The sequence below is a fragment of the Mastigoproctus giganteus genome, chromosome 3, assembly GCF_048544385.1.
Source record: "Mastigoproctus giganteus isolate SK-2022 chromosome 3, ASM4854438v1, whole genome shotgun sequence".
NCBI lineage: Eukaryota > Metazoa > Arthropoda > Arachnida > Uropygi > Thelyphonidae > Mastigoproctus > Mastigoproctus giganteus.
This window is the reverse complement of record NC_143577.1, coordinates 217,983,729-218,004,435: the sequence shown is the minus strand read 5'-3', so window position 1 is coordinate 218,004,435 and position 20,707 is coordinate 217,983,729. Positions and strand designations below refer to the sequence as shown.

The following is a 20,707-nucleotide window of genomic DNA, read 5'->3' as shown; positions in this document are numbered from 1 at the left end:
GAAATCGGTGTATAGTAAACCGGTGGTGTTATGACAGGTATTTTTTTTTTTTTTTTTTTTATGTAAACCCCAAACACGAGCGGTATTACAACCTATAGTACTTAGTACCATGCTTGGGTTGGAGGTTGAGAAGATGAAAGAAGATATTTGTTGACATTGGACTTGAACTTCTGTAGACTGTAATTTTCAGGAAATACGTATGAAGGAAGGAAGGTTGTTCCAGAAAATGGCAGCTAAATGAGTAACAAGGAAGATGAAAAGTTGGTTCTGTGAGTTTGAAGTTGGACAATAAATGGATGTTGGCTGATAGCAGCACATATTCAGACTGTTTTGAAAGAGAGAGCGAGAATTATAGAAGCCAATTCAGAAGAACAGTGCCCATGGAAATATCTGTAGAAGAGACGTGCAGCAGAGACAGTACGTCTATGAGACAGCAAGCGGAGAGACTCTGTTAGAGATGAATCATTAATTAACCCAATTGCCCTCTTCTGAATGGAATCAAGACGCCTGAGGGAGGTTTAGGGGGAACCACCCCAGATGTGGGAACAATATTCCATGGTAGGGCGGATTTGCGATTTGTAAAGAGTGAACAGCTGCTTGGAAGAAAAGTAACGTTGAGAGGGAAAGAGAAAACCAAGTTTTTAGATGCAGAGGAAGCAATATTTGTAACATGCTTGTGCCAAGAGAGATTAGAAGTCAGGGTAATCCCCAAAAGAGATATCATTTTGCTTAGAAATCGGAGTGTCACCAAAGATTAGCATAGGAGCAGAAGAATCCTTTTTGTGAGATATAAGACAAGATTGAGTTTTAGAAGGATTGAAATCAACTAAGTTGTTTTTGCCCCACTGGAGAATTATCTGAAGATGAGCATTTAAGGAATTGATAGCAGATTTTCAAGAAGTTGATGCTGATTGAGCAGGACAAGGTTTCTCAAAATGGAAAGTGGAATGCAATGTGCTATCATCGGCAAAACTATGGATAGGATTTCCAGTCAATGGAAGAAGGTCATTAATATACAAGAGGAAAAGAGTGGGGGAAAGAACTAAACCTTGGGGGTTAGTTAGTTTTTAGGAGCATTAGCAACTAAGGCCATATTGCTCCGGGGATATGCGGTGGTCATTCCTTGACCATTCCGCATCCTCCGTATTTGGTGGTGGCGGGCTCGAACCCCGGTCTAATCAAGAAGCGTGTGCTATGCACTGCTGCTCCTTCCCACCTGGCTACGGAGGTGTCTAAACCTTGGGGGACACCGGCATTAGTGGAGAAGTTAGAAGACAGAGAGCCATCTACCATCACCCTCAGTGAGCGATCAGAGAGAAAACTGGATAACCAATTACTAAAAACAGTTGGCAAACTATAAGATGGAAGCTCGTTTAGAAGACCTTTATGCCAAACATGATCGAAAGCCTTTGAGATGTCAAGAGCAACTACTTGTGTTTCACCAAACCTTTCCATTGAATTAGTCCATAAATGGGTAACATAAGCCAGAATATCACCAGTGGATCGACACTGACGGAATCCATACTGGTGATTATTGATCAGACGGAAGGTTTCTAGGTAGTTTAAGAGTTGGCGGAGAACTTTTTAGGAAAAACACCTTTGGAATAAGAAAGTGAAAAAAAGGTGGCAAAGAACAGGAGTAAGTTCAGGAGCACAGCTTTTGAGGACAAGTGGAGAAATACCATTGGGACCAGGAGCTTTCTTAGCATCAAGATTCGTCAAAATCCTTCTGACATCCTTTTGATGGAAGACCACAAGAGGCATTGAATGGAGCGTGATGGGAATGGTGGGAAGTGTTTTACCAAGATCATCAATACATGAGTTGGAAGAAAAATGGGATGCTAGCAGGTGAGCTTTATCCTTGGCTGAAGTGACAACAGAACCATCTGGTTTGGACAGAGATGGGCAAAAGTTGCGGCCAATAGCTTTGCAAGAGACCAAAATGCTCGGCTACATTAGGACAAGAAGCAAGTTTTCTACTCTTAGCCTGTTCAAACTCTAGTTTGGACTGATTAATAACTGCTTTACAATTGTTGCGAGCTTTGGTGTAGGCAGAAAATGACACTGAAGAATTAGAAACAAGCCAATTACGATATGCAAAGTTCTTCTCTTGAACAGCCCTAGCACATTTATTGGAAAACCAAGGTTTAGATAAAGGGCGAGATTTTAAAGTGGAGTGTGGAATAAAGGATTCCATTCCTGCAAGAATAATTTCACTGACACGATCTGAGCAAACGTTGACATCAGAAGTTTTGAAACAGTAATCCGACCAAGGAAAAGAAATCTCCAAAAGTGAAAGTTCATTTGCCTCTATAAGAAGACTTTGAACAAGGGACATTAGAAAGAGCCCTAAAACAGTACTAAGAAAATTATTCCGTATGGTATTGAGTCTCATGAATACACTCTTCCTAGCCAAGTCACAAACAATGGCACCATAATCTGATGAAAATATAAATGCCGAAAAGTGTATCTGTCAACATCCCATATCATAGCAGAGATGGCTCTGAGAATACTGAATTTCTTCAAGCAGAGAGCACTAAGATACATTATGTGCATAGCAAAATTAAGTTTGGTTTCCTACCCAAAAAACCGAAATTACAGGCAAGAGGGATTGGGTTATTTTTTAAAGTAATTCTACAAGGTCCACAACTTTAACTTATTTTATGGAAGGTTGAACTGTCTCTCAATGGTATTAATTTCTGTGAATGGCATGATATAGTATCATCAGTACACATCATTCTAAAATATTTGGAACAGACTGTGTTGTGATGTTTAGCTTGCTTGCAAAGAGAGTAAAACTAAGTATCAAACATCAAGGCACCCCTTCTTTTTGGGTAAAATATTGTGCAAGTACATTCTTGTAACAAACATGAAAAGTTCTATGCTACAGAAAGTTTTGAATAAATTGAGGTAATTGTCCAAAGGTTGCTATTTAGCATTAGTTTCAAGAATCCAAGTATGTCTACTTTGTATAATTTTTTTTCTAGTATTTTACTTTGACAACTGGTGAGGGAACTAACCAGTTAGTGATTTTGTGGGAGTGACTAATCCTTTACTAGTTTAGGAAAACCTAGAATTGCAGAGTGGTGCCAAGCGGATGTGTACATTCAAAAAAGATCCAATTATAGAAAACTAATAATCAGTCTGGGGAAAACAGTTCTGCAGGTGTGGCTGAGGCAATATTGCATCCTTTCCAGGGTGCAGGAATTTTTTTTTTTTTTTTTTGAACTATCTAAAACTCCCTTGGCACCATTCAGTACAAGATATCATATCAAGGTCCACCACAGTTTTTTCTTTCTTAGTTGTGGCCCACCCCCACGTGGTATAGTAGACTGGCACTACACTGGGCAAGATTTCCAGATGATCACCTTTGTAAAAGTGATTAATTTATATGCATTCCATGCATTCTTCTTCTCTGCCACAAGTCTTATCAGTTTATCTGACATCCATTTAGGTCTAAGCCTGCAGCAATATTTCTTACTTGGTATGAAAAGCCCAATAGCTACTATTACTTCATTAAATGCTTCACAATTAGAATTTGCTGTTGGTAACATCATCAGATGGTCCTCCATATAGAATTGAAAAGCTGTCTGAGACCACTGTAGTCACCCTTAGGAAGGCAAAAGTCCTTTCCTTTACCCTTGACAGTAGTTATGTATTTAAGTAAATCCCAAATCAGTACACTGTGATCACTGCCGTCCAGTAGTTTTTTTACCTGCATAATCTTAATGCATGAAGAATTGCTGCTGGTAATCATATTGTGTTGAATGCATGGGGGGGGGGGGAGAAAACCAGGGGTACGTTCATTGCTGAGCAAACATACTTTCATTAGCATTAACCAGTGCAAAAAAGAAATATCCAACAATCAAACACATTACATATTATAAAAGACATCTACAACTTGTTTCATAAATCATCGAAACTTAGAGAATATTACATGGTGTACAATCTATCCGGGAAGAGCCACTGTTAAAAATTCCTGAAATGATTAAAGTTCATTGGTTAAACAATTTCCAATCGATAAATTCAATGAAGTTGTATTATAACTAGCGTCATGATGACATGTGAACATATTTACGAAGAGGGAGACAACCTTACATCACTAGCAGGTAGAATTTCATTGGAATTAGAAAAATCTAGCTTTTTAATTAATCTCTGCATCTTGCACAAGCTGTACTTGCTGTTTCAAATTTGAGTAAGGCTTTACAAAAGAAAGATCTCCACTTGTCTTCACTACTGATACTTATCAACTCTACAATACAATTTAGAAAATATATTTTGGTTGTATTGAACAAAATTCAGAAAGTACAATTTGTAAAAATTATCATACAATGCTTCAAAACTAGTCATCATATTCAACCAATTGTTCTAAACAAAGACTTTAGTAAAGGTTACAAAACAGCAAAAAAATTTGTCGATACTGTGGTCGGTCAAATGAAAGATCATTTTAATGGCAAAGCAATGTCAATCATCAACATTACCACACAGTTTGAATCACTGAAATCTTTCTGCAAACTAACAGAAGATGGCATAAAAATAATCTTGTCTTGTCTAAACTTGAATTTTGATCCTTTGTGGAATGACATTCACTCATTTAAATACGTAACAAAAACAGAAGACTAATTTAACAACAATCTTATACATTCAATTTTGGAATGAAATATTGGGTATATTGTGCTAAAGCCCTTATGAATCAAGCCATGCTGATTCCTGTTTCAACTGCTAGTGCTGAACATTCTTTCAGCATAATGAATCAATTGATGATAAAATTGAGAAACTGAATAAAACAGGAAACATTGTAAGCTTACATGAAGATAAGAATAGAAGATAAGATACGATAAGAATTATCAGAAAAATTAATAAATGAAGTGATTTGATACATATGCAAAGAAAAAGCAGAGAATAAGATTATTATAACATTTAAACATTTCATTATAATTTGTATGATTTTTTGTGAATTTTAATCTGTGATTTTGATATTATTAAACTATGATTATTGTCATTAATGTGGTTTTTGTGAACTGACTGTTTACTATTAGTGTTTAAATGTTAAATAATAAATATTTCTTTTCTTTCCTATTTTGTTTTCTCATATTCTCTTACTATATTATTCATAAATATACATAATGTTATAAGTATTAAATAATAACAAAAAATATACATATGTTACATATACCACCAAAGTTTACATCCCCCCCTCCCCAAAGGTGAAAATACTCTCGATCAACACTAAAGAGTAATGTTTCTTCCTCTTGTTTCCTCTCTGACATGCTGCTGTAGAAAACAGTCATCCAATAAATCCATGTCTTGCTAGTGTGTGAGTGACCAACTCATAAGCTAAATCAATACAGAATCTCCATTATAAGACATTCTTATTTACTGGCATATTCCATTTCTCCATATACACAGTATGGCAACTGGAAAACAAAACTGATGCTATAAAAAAATAATGAACCCACATATGAGTATACTAACCTTGGGATGGGATATACTTAAATGGAAGAGGTGCAAGAATATTTGCTAATGCTATCAAGGTAGTGTTCAGTTGGTCAGAAAACTGATAACTTGAGAGGGTAACCCAGACTAATAGATTAACTATTGCCACAGGCAGAGGTGAAAGTAATTCTTGCAATGCTATTGGAACATTCAGCAGCCTGGAAAGCAAGGTGTCAGAGATTTCAAGTCCTGCTGTGGGTCATCATAGAACAAGTAAATACATGGGCTGTGACAGGTAACTAAGAATAAGAACAAGCACATGTATACTTGCATGTACACTAATGATAAGAGAATGGTAAATAAATTTGGTTAATTTGAAGTAGTGATTAAGTCATCAAATGCAGAAATTGTAGGGATACCGGAGACATGGTGTCATTTAGACATAAAGGATGCAGAATTTGAATATGGGGGATATAATGTGTACAGAAAGGACAGACGGGAGGGATGGATGCTGTTATGCTTTTAGTTAAGAAGCATATTAAATCGAGGGAGTGCATCCAATCAATATGGGTGGTCAGTGTGATGTTGAGTCAATTTAGTATGACTTAAGCATTGGAAAAATGTGTTATAAGAAATTCGTCATACTTATCATGACTGTGATGAGTATAACAAACAAACAGACAGACAGCGCAGAATTTGGAAAACAAGACTGATGTTACGAGATGAGTGCTGGTGTTGCCATCTCCTAGAAATAAACATGGAATGAAAGAGAGATTGTTCCTCAAGCACCACAGTCGTGGTCAGTGGAAATTGCTGCCATTTAAAAATGTAGTGTGAGCCGAACTGCACATCACTTCTGTGTCTGTGTTGGGGAGGGACAATGACACAAAGAGAAAACATCAAGTTTTGTGTTCGACTGGGCAAGAGTGCCACAAAAAAGTAAAATCAGTATCTTCTGATTTTACTTTACAGCACAGACTATGCTGAGAACAATTCTACTCAATGAACCTTGCACAATCTCTCCAGGGCTGAATTGATTGAAAAGGCTATCAACATGCTCTCTCTCTCTCTCTCTCTCTCTCTCTCTCTCTCTCTCTCTCTCTCTGTTGTGTTTGGGCAGAGTTGCAGACACTTTCAAAATTAATCCTAACTAAACTTTTTGCCAACACTGCCCTGTACTTGTTAAGTAAGTCCTCAGATCTCCTACTCTTAATATCATTAGTGCTAATGTGTACAACAATAAGTTAATCAGTGTAACTCTTGATCTTTAGATGGGAAAGGCAGTGAACTTAAGCAAGTTTAACAAAGGCCAAATTGGCCAGACAATGACAATGGCCAGACGACTGGGTCAGAGCATATCCAAAACGGCACGGCTGGTGGGGTGTTCACAGTCAGCTGTGGTTAGTACCTAGTGAGAGTGGTTAAAGGAGGGAAAACTCATGAACTGCCGGCGAGGTGTTGGACGACCACGGCTCATCAATGCTTGAGTGAGCGAATGCTCTCCTGGATGGTATGCGGCAACAGAAGGGCGACTGTGGCACAACTTGCCGGTAATTGGAATGCTGGTGATGGGAGTAATGTGTCACAACACACAGTACATCGAACTCTGCTGAAAATAGGGCTGTGTAGGCGCAGGCCGCTCTGAGTGCCCATGCTAATCATGATTCACAAGCGACAGTGGCTACAATAGGCACGCGAGCTTCGAAACTGGACCTTGAGTGATTGGAAGAAGGTCATCTGGTCCGATGAATCATGTTTCCTGTTGCACCATGTGGACGGCTGGGTATGTGTGCATTGTTTACCCGGGGAAGTAATGGCACCTGGATGCACCGTGGGACAAAAACAAGCTGGTGGCAGCAGTGTCGTGCTTTGGGTGATATTCTGCTGGGATACCCTGGGTCCAGTCATCCATGTGCCGGGCACTCAGACATCTACCACTTACCTAAACATCACTGCTGACTAGGTACACCCTTTCATGGCAATGGTCTTCCCCTCTGGTGGTGCTGTCTTTCAGCAGGATAATGCGCCATGCCACACCACCTGGATTGTTCGAGACTGGTTTGCGGAAAATGAGGAAGACTTCCAGGTATTGCCCTGGCCTCCAAATTCCCTAGACATCAATCCCATCGAGCATCTGTGGTTTGTGTTGGAACAGCAACTCCGATCTGCTGTATCTCAACCATAGACCTTACAGGAGTTAAAGGTTCTGCTGGTTATGCGTTGGTACCAGATACCACAAGACACATTTAGAAATCTTGTAGTGTCCACGCCTCGCCGAGTGCGAGCTGTTTTGGCTGCATGGGGAGGACCAACTTCATATTAGGTAGGTGGTCATAATGTTTTGGCTCATCTGCGTATACCCTGGTCCTATTCCACCTATTGTTTTTACCCAATATGAGTCTGTCAGATCAACAGGTTGTATATAAAATTACACAAATCATGCCTGTCAGTTGCTGTTGTCTGATTTTACCTTACAAATTCTGAAATTCTCTTGAATTCAGATCCAAAAGTTAATGATGCTGAATCAAATGTTATATAAACAGATGTAGAAGATAGTATTACATCAAAAAAAAATATATTTTTTTTTAAATTCTTATTTAAATTTTTACAATAATTTCATGCCAATGTTGGGCAACCAAGTCAAAATAAGAACAAATTAATTTTTAAACAAAAATTTATGTACAGGTCTCATGAAGTGTGTAAACAAAGATATGTGTGATGGACGTGACTTGGCTCCTTCCCATTATTACTTTAGAGGAGGATGTATTTCTCATTTCTGCTATTTGCTTAATTTGTGTTACAAGAGTATTTGCATTTTCACTCTAATAATGATTTCAGCTGACTATGAGGAAATCAAATTTCTCTAAATTTATTAATGTTATTGAAACTTATGTTATTTAAATAATTCAATAAATTTAAGTCAATATATTAAAAACCAAAGTAAAAATTCTGAGAAAAAACTTCAATGGTACAAGAGTTTAATAAAATGCTTGTGCTTATTTTGGAAAATGCCTCTTTTTGTTTGTTGTTGTTGTTTGATTTTTAGGAGTATTAGTAACTAAGGCCATATTGCTCCGGGGATATGCGGTGGTCATTCCCTGACCTTTCTCCGTATTTGGTGGTCATGGGCTCGAACCCCAGTCTAATCAAGAAGCGTGTGCTACACACTGCTGCTCCTGCCCACCTGTCTATGGAGGCACCCACTTCTTTTTGTATAGCAGAGCAAAACAGAGCTCATTATTTAGTTCATTTAACTTAAAACTGTCAACTTTACATCAAGTGTCTGTTCAATAAGCAGATTTTAATAATGTCAACTATATGGTTTATAAAAATATGAAATGTTGACCAAAGCACAAAGCTTTAGAAATAAAAAATCGAATGGATCATCACGATTGGCCTCACATGTTCACCTATCCTAGTCTTTCTATAATCTTTCTTAAACTTGTAGCACTTCCATTAAATATTTTTTGCATTTCAATTTTTGAAGAATTGCCCTTACTGTTGAAAATCCTTGATTTGTCATGTGAATGAGTTTATAGTTCTATGTACAGTCATCCCTCGATTTGTGCAGTTTCACTATTGTGCGGTCAGGTATTTACTTATAAATTCACTATTGTGCAGTCAGGTATTTACTTATAAATAAATAAAAAAAATAAATTTGATGAATTTGAGGTATTGCTCAAAACATCAAAGGCAGATATTGTGGGGATTTCAGAGACGTGGTGTCACACAGATATAAGGAATGCAGAACTGGAATTTGGGGAGTACAATGTCTACAGAAAGGATAGACAGGATAGGAAGGGAGGAGGGGTTATGCTATTAGTTAAAAAACACATAAAATCCAAGGAAGTGAAGCCAGTCGAAATCGCTGGACAGTGCAGTGTCGAGTCAGTTTGGTGTGACATAAGCATTGGGAGATCAAAATTGAGAGTAGGAGTGTGCTATAGGCCTAATGACTCTGATGAGTATAATAAGAAACTGTTCGGAGAAATAGAGTGGGCCAGTAAATCAGAGAGTCTTATAATGGGGGATTTTAATTTCCCAGATATTGACTGGAATTTGGGGGCTGGTCACTCACACAGTAGCAAGGCTTTTGTGGATTTATAGGATGATTGTTTTCTACATCAGCATGTTCGGGAGGCAACTAGAGGGAGTAATACTCTTGATTTGATTATCAGTAGTGATTCTTCATGCATTAAGAATCTGCAGATAAATGAACCACTTGGTGGCAGTGACCACAGTGTGCTGAAGTGGGAGTTACTCAAAGAGGTAACTACCATTAGGGGTAAAGGGAAGGGGTATTGCTTTCGTAAAGGCGACTACAGTGGACTGAGACAGTATTTAAATTCTGTACAGTGGGATCAACTGATGATATTGCCAACAGCAAATTCAAAATGGGAAGCATTCAAAGAACTTATCTTGGAAGCTACTAGGCTTTACATACCAACTAAGAAATATTGTTCAAGGTTTCGGCCTAAATGGATGTCAGATGAACTGATGAGGCATATGGCAGAAAAGAAAAATGCATGGGATACATACAAATTAACACGTGACACAGACGCCTATGATAGATACAAGTTGATCTGTAACCAAGTTACAAAGGAGGTTAGGCAGGCGAAGGCAGATTACGAGAGATCCTTGGCAAGGGATGCGAAGAAAAACAGCAAAGAGTTCTTTACTTATGTAAACTCTAGAAGGAAGGGGATGAATCAGATTGGTCCACTTGAGATCGATGGGTCAACTGTTGATGACCCTGCTCAGGTAGCTAACAAACTAAATGAATATTTTGCATCGACATTCACACATGAGTAGTTATTCAGCGAGGGGAATGCCAGAGGTGTATTCAACTCTAGCAGTAAGCTAGAGAATCTTGTAATAACTGAGAGCAAAGTGGAGGAGAAATTGTTGAAGATAAACACAAGAAAGGCACCTGGGGTGGATGGGATCTATCCAGTTATATTAAAGGAGGCAGCAAAGGAAGTAAGCAAACCCTTAGCCATAATTATGAGAGCTTCCTTGGACTCAGGGGAGGTACCCATGGACTGGAGATGTGCAAATGTGACCCCAATTCACAAAGGGGGATCAAAGGCTGACACAAGTAATTATAGACCTGTGAGTTTAACTTCTGTTCCTGGAAAATTAATGGAGGCACTGGTTAAAGAAGCACTGCAGGATCATCTAGACAAGACTTCAGTTATAGCTAGAACACAGCATGGTTTTGTTAAGGGTAAGTCTTGCCTGACCAATTTGATTGGATACTATGATGCAGTCACAAAAGAACTGGATGCAGGGAATAACTTTGATATTATATACTTGGATCTTAGAAAGGCTTTTGATACTGTTGCACATGGAAGACTGCTGCACAAATTGGAGCAGTGTGGCATTGGAGGCAAATTGCTGCTATGGATAAAGGGATGGTTGAGGGGGAGAAGACAGAGAGTGGTAATCAATGGACACTGCTCATCGTGGACTAATGTTATTAGTGGAGTCCCTCAGGGTTCAGTATTGGGTCCTTCATTGTTTTCTGTATTTATAAATGATATTGATGATGGTATATCAGGCTTAATGTCCAAGTTTGCAGATGATACGAAGGTTGGCAGGGTTGTCAAGGACACTACTGACACTATGCTGCTGCAACAGGATTTGGAAAGGTTGAGCAGATGGGCTTCGAGGTGGCAAATGAAGTTTAACATTGACAAATGTAAAGTACTACATATGGGAAACAGCAACCCCAGAGCAACGTATCAATTCTGTGGTACTACACTGACAGTGGTAGAGAATGAAAGGGATCTGGGGGTGGTTGTGCAGGCAGATATGAAGTTCTCTGAGCAGTTCAGACGGGCTGCAAGTGTAGCTCATGGTGTATTGTCAATGATATATAGGAATTTTTCTAGCAGGGATAAGGAGGTGATTATTCCCTTGTATAAGGCAATGGTCAGGCCACACCTAGAGTACTGTATACAGGCCTGGAGGCCTCATTTCAAGAAGGATGTAGAGCTGCTGGAACGAATACAAAGAAGGGCAACTAGATTGGTGAATGGGACAAAGGAGTGCTCTTACGAAGAAAGGCTTAAGTTTTGCGAATTACAGTGTCTGGAAACTAGGCACCAGCGAGGTGATCTGATAGAGGTGTACAAAGCCTTGAATGGTTTGAGCATGCTCAATGCTGATGGGATTCTTCCTCTTGCTCAGAATAATCACCTGAGAGGGCATAAATTCAAATTGAGGAAAGACAGATGTAGGATAGATGGGCGGAAATTTGCCTTTAGCCAGCGGGTGGTTGGTAGGTGGAACAGACTTCCATCCCTTGTCGTGGAAGTTGATAGCCTAAATAAGTTTAAGGCTCAGCTGGACAGGTATTTCGAACGAACAGAGGGGTGAAGTGGCAGTGGTTATTTTTATTTATTTATGTTACTTTTTTTTTTTGGCTGATACTGCATAAGCTTGCTTTCTTGCATCAAATGCCTCTACTAATGCTAATGCTAATTCAAGGAGAAACTAGACAAACTGTATGTGCAAATTGTTTTTATTGTTTTATGGTCATGACCCCCAGAAATGTGCTTTAGAAAAATATCACAAAGGTGTTCAAAACTGATTCTTATAACCAAACATAGCAATAAATGGTGGTGTGTTTGTCCGGTTTTTTTGAAACAACTTCCTCATTCAGGAACCCCTTTCATCAGTTATCCTACATTAGCTGTTCAGACAGAATCTTTTTCTGGTTCACGTAACAGAAAGTGTTTTAATAGGTAAGCATTGCTTTTTCTGATTTAATATTTCTTGTCTATATAAGTGTGTGTTTAATTAGTGCCTAAAATGAAGAAAGCTACAACAAAAAAAAATTTTAATTTAGAGGAAAAATAAAAAATCGTTAAGGAGTTATAAAATGGCAAAAAGGTTGTGACATTGGCCAAGAAGTACAGCATAAATGAATCTGACATTCGATGAATCAGGGAAAATGCTGAGAAAGTTCAGATATCTATTCCACATCATCAGCTGCAAAAAGCACTACAAAAGTAAGAAAAAACTGAAAAATTACTTTCTTTCTAGATAGAAGATCTTAATCAAAAAAGAATGCCTCTTAGTTCAGATATTATTTGTGCCAAAGCTCTGCAAATTTTAATCGCTTACAAGAAGAAGCCGGTTCATCCAATGTAGATGTTTTTCAGGGCAATAAGGGTTGGTTTAAAAATTTTAAAACGTGTCAAAGTCTTCACAATCTAAAATTAATGGGTGAAGCAGCAGATACAAGTGAAGTGCAGATACGGAAGCTGCTTCTTTGTATCCAAAAACTTTAAAGGATGTTTGAAACAAAGAAAGTCAAGTGTTTAAAGCTGACGAGACCAGCTTATTTTGGAAGCATATGCCAACCGAACATTAATTTCAAAAGAAGAGAAAACTGCCCCAGGTTTCAAAGCTGCAAAAGATAGGTTAACACGTTTGTTATGTGGCAATGCAGAGGGTGAATTTAAGTGTAAACTGCTTCTAATTTATACGTCAGAAAATCCTCATGGTTTTAAAGGAATATCAAAAAGCTCCTTACCAATTCACTGGATTTGTTTGTTATTTGGTTTTTAGGAGAAATTAGCAACTAAGGCCATATTGCTCCGGGATATGCGGTGGTCATTCCCTGACCTTTCCGCATCCTCCGTATTTGGTGGTCACGGGCTTGAACCACGGTCTAATCAAGAAGCATGTGCTATGCACTGCCGCTCCTTCCCACCTGGCTACGGAGGTGCCACCAATTCACTGGAAATCGAGCAAAAAAAGCCTGTATGACAGTTAAAAATCTTCAAGGATTGGCAAAATGATCAGCAGAGAGGGATTTGAAGAACTGGAACCAGCAGATATCACAAAAGTCCGTGTATCTCATAGAAAACAATCATCAGTGGACGATATTTTTTTTTGCAATGTGAAGAAAAAGATGACAAAAATGATAAAAATGATGATGCACACAAAAATTTGACTGCAAAAAGACTAGCTGAGTTTTTAAGACTTGCAAATCAGCTTAGCCAAGAAGCTCTGGATATGGATCCTAATTTGGAGAGGAATTTAAATTTTTGCAAAACTTTATAGTTGGCTTTAGTTCCTTATGAAGAAATTTATAAAGAAAAATGGCATGTTTCTAAGGAAACAATTTTAACTAATTTTTTTCAAAAAGGCTAGATACTGTTCCAAGTTTATCACAGGATAACAAGCAATGAATTTATATTAAAAATCTAGAGATTAATTTTATGGACATGTTTGTAATTTTTTTCATTTTTCTTAAAATGAAGACAATTTTTTTCAATTTAATTTTTTGTGTGTGTGTGTGTGTGTGTGTGTGTGTGTTCACGTACAGAACCCTCATTATGTCATATAAACTATGTTTCGAATTGTGCAGATTTGGACTGAGCAGTGTTTTCCTTTTTTTTTTTTTTTTTTTTTGGGGTAGTTGTTGGCGCATCGACTTCTGTGGCCATAATGCACCTCCCAAGGTTTTTGCAGTACTTTGATCCAAGCCCGAGTGAACCCGTGACCTTTGGGTTGCCAGGCAGGCACTTCCCACTTTCGAAGTGCCACCCAGCTAGCCCGGTCGGCAGTGTTTTCCTGGAACGTAACCTATGTGCAAATCGAGGGATGACTGTATTAAGAAATTGTCACTGATTACAGTCATGGGATAAATGCAATTTCACTTTTTAGGGGATTTAGAAGATTTGTCAGTTTCATTTAACTTCTACTTCATATTTCCTGTTTGATACATGCTTCATCTAGACAATACAGTCATTGCAGAAGTCCATTCAACTGCTTTGCAAAGAGAAATTGTTAGAATTTAACTTTCAGCTCCCTTTTCACAAAGTGCTTTAATAAAAAGTTTTTATTTCCTTTAAAAGATTATTCATGATGTCATATTTTTCTAAAATCTGAAAGTGCACATTTCTAGATAAGGAAATATAAACAACAATTTCATCTCAAATTATTCCAGAATAGGCATTATTATCAGCAGCAGCCTATCATTAATACAAATCATTAATTTATAGTTTGGATATTACTACCTGAAATAAAATCAGGATATATTTTTCTAAACTATTTCAGTCACAACTTTGTATTTTAGTACAGTAATCTCAACTGTTACTTCCTCCTAATTATGACTGGTATATTATTTATAATAGCTACTACGATTTCATGTTTATTATAATTTGTGCTAGCAGCGAATAGCAATCTCCAAATGCATACAGTCTGTGCACTTTTGGTACAAGTTTAAAAATGAGAAAATTTATAAAAAATTTGTTTGTTCAACAAGCAATTCCAAATTACTGAGGAAAGGAGGTAATTTTTATTTCTTACTTCCTTTCATTGGACTGCCTACTACATAAATATCAATGTGTTACATGTAGAACTATTTTGACAAAGGGAAATAAAATCTGCAAAAGCAATAAGCATTTGGAATCCAATTACTTCCGAGGGCCCTATTCAATATTTTAAAAAAAATTATTATTCTCTCTCTCACTTTTTTTAACAGGAATATATTAACAGATTCCCATAATCATTTGGGAATACATGTAACATGTTGATGTTTTAATTTTTTTTTATTTTTTACAATTAGAGTCCAAGTATGTCAAAAATAAAATATTTGTTCTTCATTATTTCTTCTCTCTATCATCAAGCTTTTTTTATATAACTCTAATTTCCACAATTTTGATCTCTTGGAAACTCTCCCACAGCATTATTATGTTGTAATTGTTACCAACAGATTTATGACTCCCCACCACTCCACCCTCTTAAGTAAATATTCAGAAATATGAAATCCATTTCATGATTCCATATTGCTTTATTTTAATTACAGAATTTGAAAATTTCATTGAGTATGAGAACAATGAATATGGACATGAAAGGTATATAATTTTGTCTTAATTAAAATTCAAAATAATCTGAAAATGTTTAGTAAATCAAAATTTATAAATAATACTTACATCATAAAATTTGAACATGATATATGCTGGCTCAAAAATGCTTAGAATGTAGAAAATGACAACCAAAATCTCATTCTCCTTTCTTATCTATAAAATAATCGAATATTTCAATCAAAATAGAATCTGATTTTTTTATGGGATGTGATCAATATATAAGTATTAAAGCCTAAAAATTTTCATCACAAATTTTATGGCATTAATACCATATGAAAAGGATGTAATTGAAAATGTAGCAGAAAATTTTGCCCTCTGAAGGTTTTATTTTATTAATTTATTAAGCCTTGATTAAACAGAAATTTTTCAGAGAACAGTGTATGTATCTACATTCCCTTGCTCTACCAAACATTCTTTCTTTAACAATATCAAAAGATATCCTCTTATCTTAAATTAAAATTAAATATTCTTTTTTATTAGAATTAACTAGTGAGATTTCTTTTTATTTATTAATTTCATTATCACTATAAACTAAAACTTCTGTTCTTCGTTTTGAACTTGTTTCTTCATTAACCGTTGACAACTCCTGCAAGGCATTAGTGCTTGTTTGTTTGTTATTTGGTTTTTAGGAGAATTAGCAACTAAGGCCATATTGCTCCGAGAATATGTGGTGGTCATTCCCTTGATCTTTCCGCATCCTCCGTGTTTGGTGGTGATGGGCTCAAACCCCGGTCTAATCAAGAAGCGTGTGCTACGCACTGCTGCTCCTTCCCACCTGGCTACGGAGGCGCCCGGCATTAGTGCAACTGCAATTGCTGGGTTACCCTGGGGATTGAGAGCATCTAGCTAGGAGGGTTCCCCTCCCACTGACATCTCCTAGAATGAGCTTTTGGGGAACTAGTTTGGGTCCATGCCCAATATCCACTCCTACTTCTTTAGATGCAACCTGTTAAAAGGGAACCAGTTACATGGCTACTAAATGAATGAGAATGGGTTGCCAATATGGAGCTAAACTGACTAAAATGGATAAACTATATGTTAAACTTTATCAATATGGTAGTGTAAAGTGTGTTAGCTGTCTGACGGCACCGGGGGGTTCCCCCATCTCTGCAATGTATTCTTTGTAAGTGACACAGAACTCTGTAGAGGCCAGAAATTTAAAAAGTGTGTGGGGAGTGGTCTGTTGTGTAGCATTATGTTCTGTTGTTTCTCTGACCATTTAGTCTTTTTTTTTTGGTAGTTATTGGCGCATCGGCTTCTGTGGCCATAGTGCACCTCCCAAGGTTTTTTGCAGTACTTTGATCCAAGCCCGAGGCGGGATTCGAACTCGCGACCTTTGGGTTGCCAGGCAGGCGCTTTACCCACCCGGCTAGCCTGGTTGGCATTTAGTCGTTGGGCCCCTATTGTGACCCACCGTTGACCACACTTTGCCATGAGGAGGCAGGTCAGGCACCCAGTAGATTATTTAAGTACTCTGGCAGGTCCTGCCACCTATTTTCGGAGGATTTCAGTGGCAATGCCAAAAAAAAAAAAAAAAGTGGGGGAGGAGGGACACTAGAATTTGGAAAGGCTGAAAGAGGCTTACGAGAAAGCAGTTGAATTTTTTGATGCTGATTGGAATTTTGCGGCATTGTTTTAGTTAGAGTGTGGAGAGATTGGAGACTTAAGGGAAACAGGTAGAAGAATAGGGACAATAGAATTTTTTGATGTTGGTGATGGTTGTCAGGCCCGTGTCTTGTCAAATCCAGTAGGAAGGTCAAACTGCCCATCCCACTCTAGAGGCGGGACATGTTAACTGGCAGTGGGGGACCCACCAGGCAAGGGGGGGGAGAGACATATTTACTTCATTCATAATCCACATTCTCATTCTACTTGCATTCTATTTTTATACTTTTTTTTTAATAGTTTATAATATATATATATATATATTTTTTTTTTCTTTCTGTTAGATTATATATATATATTTTTTTTTTCACTCACACATTCATCTCTTTCTCACACACCAGAGGGGGGGATGCAATGATGTGTAATGTAATTTAAATACTGATGCTTAATAATTAAGCTAAATAAGAAAGAATATAAAAGATTAAAACTAGGGTTAGTGTGAACTTAACTTTAACATTTATGGTTTGTGTTCTTTTTCTCACACATTTACACTCTCATTCATTCTTCTAGCTTTCATTTCATTTGTTCGACTCTTGCTTTCTGCACTGCACTCTCTGGGCACCTCAACTTACTATTATTCTTCAGTTGTGGTGCAGTCCTAGCCTCAAGTTTTTTGCAGGCCAGGGGAGAATGCAGTCATAGTGTTGTTAGTAAATGTTTGTTAGTATATATCAAGTAGTGTAAGTTATTATTAACTTTGTATTCTTTCAGCCAATTACAATTGCTCTTCCACTTATTCCCATTCACCATAACACTCATTCACTTTCTTTCCCTCGTGCTGGGTCCGTCTTTCTTTCACCAAAACTGACATTTATTCCCTTTTACCATAATTCCTAATTCACTCTTTCACTCAGTGACCAGCCTATTCATTCTGTCTTTCATTCTACTTGCATCCCCTTACTACCAGCTTACTGATATTTTTCAGCTAATCTGCTTCCCTGGCTGCCTTGTACATCTCTCTCTCCCGCACATGGTTACTTATTTGGTGTGGGGCCCCAGGTTCCTACACATGGCAGGGAAATGCTAGGGGTACCCAGGTCAATCTGGTTTTGTCATGTCAGGGTGCAGGATACTGCTGTCCTGACAGTTATTAGATTATTGTCTGGGTGTGGTGGGAGACATGGGCAATTTTAACCATTGATTATTATTTAATTTCTGGGGGACTGAATTGCCATTCTTGATAGTTCTGCACATTTCAAATACTTTCTGTGTGAAGGTTGTAAAGGCTTTATAATTTTCCTCTTCTATAATGAATAGATGCTCTTCTCCCTTTGGAAGGAGGACAATCTGTGCTATTAGCTGTGTTCTGGGGATGTCATAAATTATACATTCATATAGAATGTGTGCCCAGTCTTTATTCTCGCCACAGGTGCAATTTGGGTCATCAGTCAGTCCTCGGAGGTTAGTTTTGCCTTTAGGGAGCCATGACCTGTCAGTATGAATGTTGTAAAAAGTCCAGGGGCATACCACTTAGGCAGCTTTGGGCTGACCACTGCCACCTGTGGCAGTAACTAGACCTCTGGTTTCCTGCTCCCATTTTGTTTGCCATAGATCATGGAGCTTTGTGGCTAATCTTTTTCTTTCAGCATTGGAGGTGCTGGCTGTATCAAGAGCTATCCCCAGAAATTCTGTGGGTATGCCCTTTTTAAGTCTATAATACAAGCCTCTTTTATATGTCTTGTCTATAATACAAGCCTCCAGGAAAAGTGGAAGAGTTCCAACCAGCAATTGTAGTGCAGGTGTGCTCACTGTGTAACATAGTAGTAGTATTAGTGGCATGTGATGCAAGAAAGCAAGTGTATGAGCTTATGCAGCATCAGCCAAAAAAAAAAACAAAAAAAAAAAAAAAACACACCATTCCCTCCAAATGCCTTTCCAATTCCTCCTTAAATTTATTCAACCTATCAACTTCCACAACGACAGATGGAAGTTTGTTCCAGTAATTAACCACCCGCTGGCTAAAGGCAAATTTCCGCACATCTAATCTACATCTGTCTTTTCTTAATTTGAATTTATGCCCCCTTAGGTTCGTAATCTGAACAAGTGGAAGGATCCCATCAGAATTCAGTATGCTCAACCCATTCAAGGCCTTATACACCTCAATCAGATCACCGCGCAGGTGCCTAGTCTCCAGTCATTGCAATTTGCAGAACTTAAGCCTCTCTTGGTAAGAGGATCCTTTCATTCCCCGCACCAATGTTGTTGCCCTTCTCTATACAGGCTCAAGCAAATCTACATCCTTCCTAAAATGAGGCCTCCAGACATGTACACAGTACTCAAGGCGTGGCCTGACCATTGCCTTATACAGAGGGACAATCACCTCCTTTTCCCAGCTTGCAAAATTCCTATATATCATTGACAAAACCCCATGCCCTGGCAGCCTGTCTGCATTGCTCAGAAAACTTCATATCTGACTGCACAATTACTCCCAGGTCTTTTTCATTTTCTACCACCTTAAGTGTAGTACCACACAGTTGGTATGTTTCTCTGGGGTTACTTCTACCCATATGCAGTACTTTGCATTTGTCAAGGTTAAACTTCAGTTGCCACTTCTTAGCCCATTGCTGTCATTAACAACCCTGCCAACCTTTGTATCATCTGCAAACTTCGACAACAAGCCTGATATACCTTCATCAATATCATTGATAAATATACAAAACAACAGTGGACCCAACACCGGACATGCTCTGATAATGGTGAGAAGTATTGTCCTTTGTATCGATTCTAATTTATTCCTGTTTCTTACTATGGCCGAGCAGGTGAACCACGCACTGGCTCCATAGGTGATAACAGGTAGGAACATTACATTGCACGGTATATATGACTGCCAGGGTCTTTCTTTTGAGCCCTCAGTCTGATCGACTGATCCTGGCAATCATACCTGCATAATTTCCCACTTTCTTCGCCAAGTAGGTCAAATGGGGATAAAAAGTTAATTTAGAATCAAAGACCACTCCAAGATATTTTAGTTCTGCAACTATTTTTATAGTAGTTGTGCTAATTTTAATTTGTGGATGTCTTCTTATGTCCAAATTGCCTTTTAGAAGTATTTGTTTGGTTTTTTTTCAGGCGATATTTTGAGCATGTGCATTTGTGCCCACTCCTGCGGCTATCAATATGGTAGTGCAAAATAATATACTCACTGGCTGGGATGTCACTTGGATTGGCAAGGTATCCATTATGCTTGTTAGGAAACAAGGACACACACACAGAGCCAAATATGCTCCCACAACAACTGTTAAGATAGGTACCATCAATGTGAAGCAAAGAAGCAGAATTAGCAATAGAACTAGGTCAATATGAAATCAGAATGGCAGGTACCACAGAACCAAGAGGATGAATACAGGAGGGCTGCAACTAAACATTTTGGCGAAGGTAAAAAAAGCCTACACGAGAAGCACGCAAAAGTTCGATGAAATTTACCGGTAAAAGTACTTTGCCGTAACGGCATTTGTATTGTTGCTCACTCAGTAAACATACAGTGAGTGTTATCGGTAAAGAGTAGAAATTGAATCCCATGGGAGATTGAAACCCTCCTGAAGTGGAGGGGGTAACCTGATCTTTTTTCTTTAGAATCACTGGTGGACTAGTGGATAAACTGTTTATTACAAAAAAAAAAAAAAAAAAAAAAGGCAAAGGAAGCCCAAACTTCCAAAAAAGTTTACCGGTGAAACTATGCTACGAACATTTTTTACGACGCCAGAACTTCCAATATGACT

At 38.0% G+C, this 20,707-nt stretch overlaps 1 long non-coding RNA gene across 1 annotated transcript in view; it reads right to left on the bottom strand.

Annotated features, from left to right (window-relative positions):
• Nucleotides 1-15,470, bottom strand: part of LOC150088724 (uncharacterized) — a 43,808-nt gene extending 28,338 nt beyond the window's left edge. Inside the window, exon 1 of the long non-coding RNA XR_016546805.1 lies at nt 15,390-15,470. This is a non-coding gene — a long non-coding RNA (uncharacterized LOC150088724). The remainder of the gene's footprint in view (nt 1-15,389) is intronic.
• Nucleotides 15,471-20,707: the final 5,237 nt, after the last annotated feature.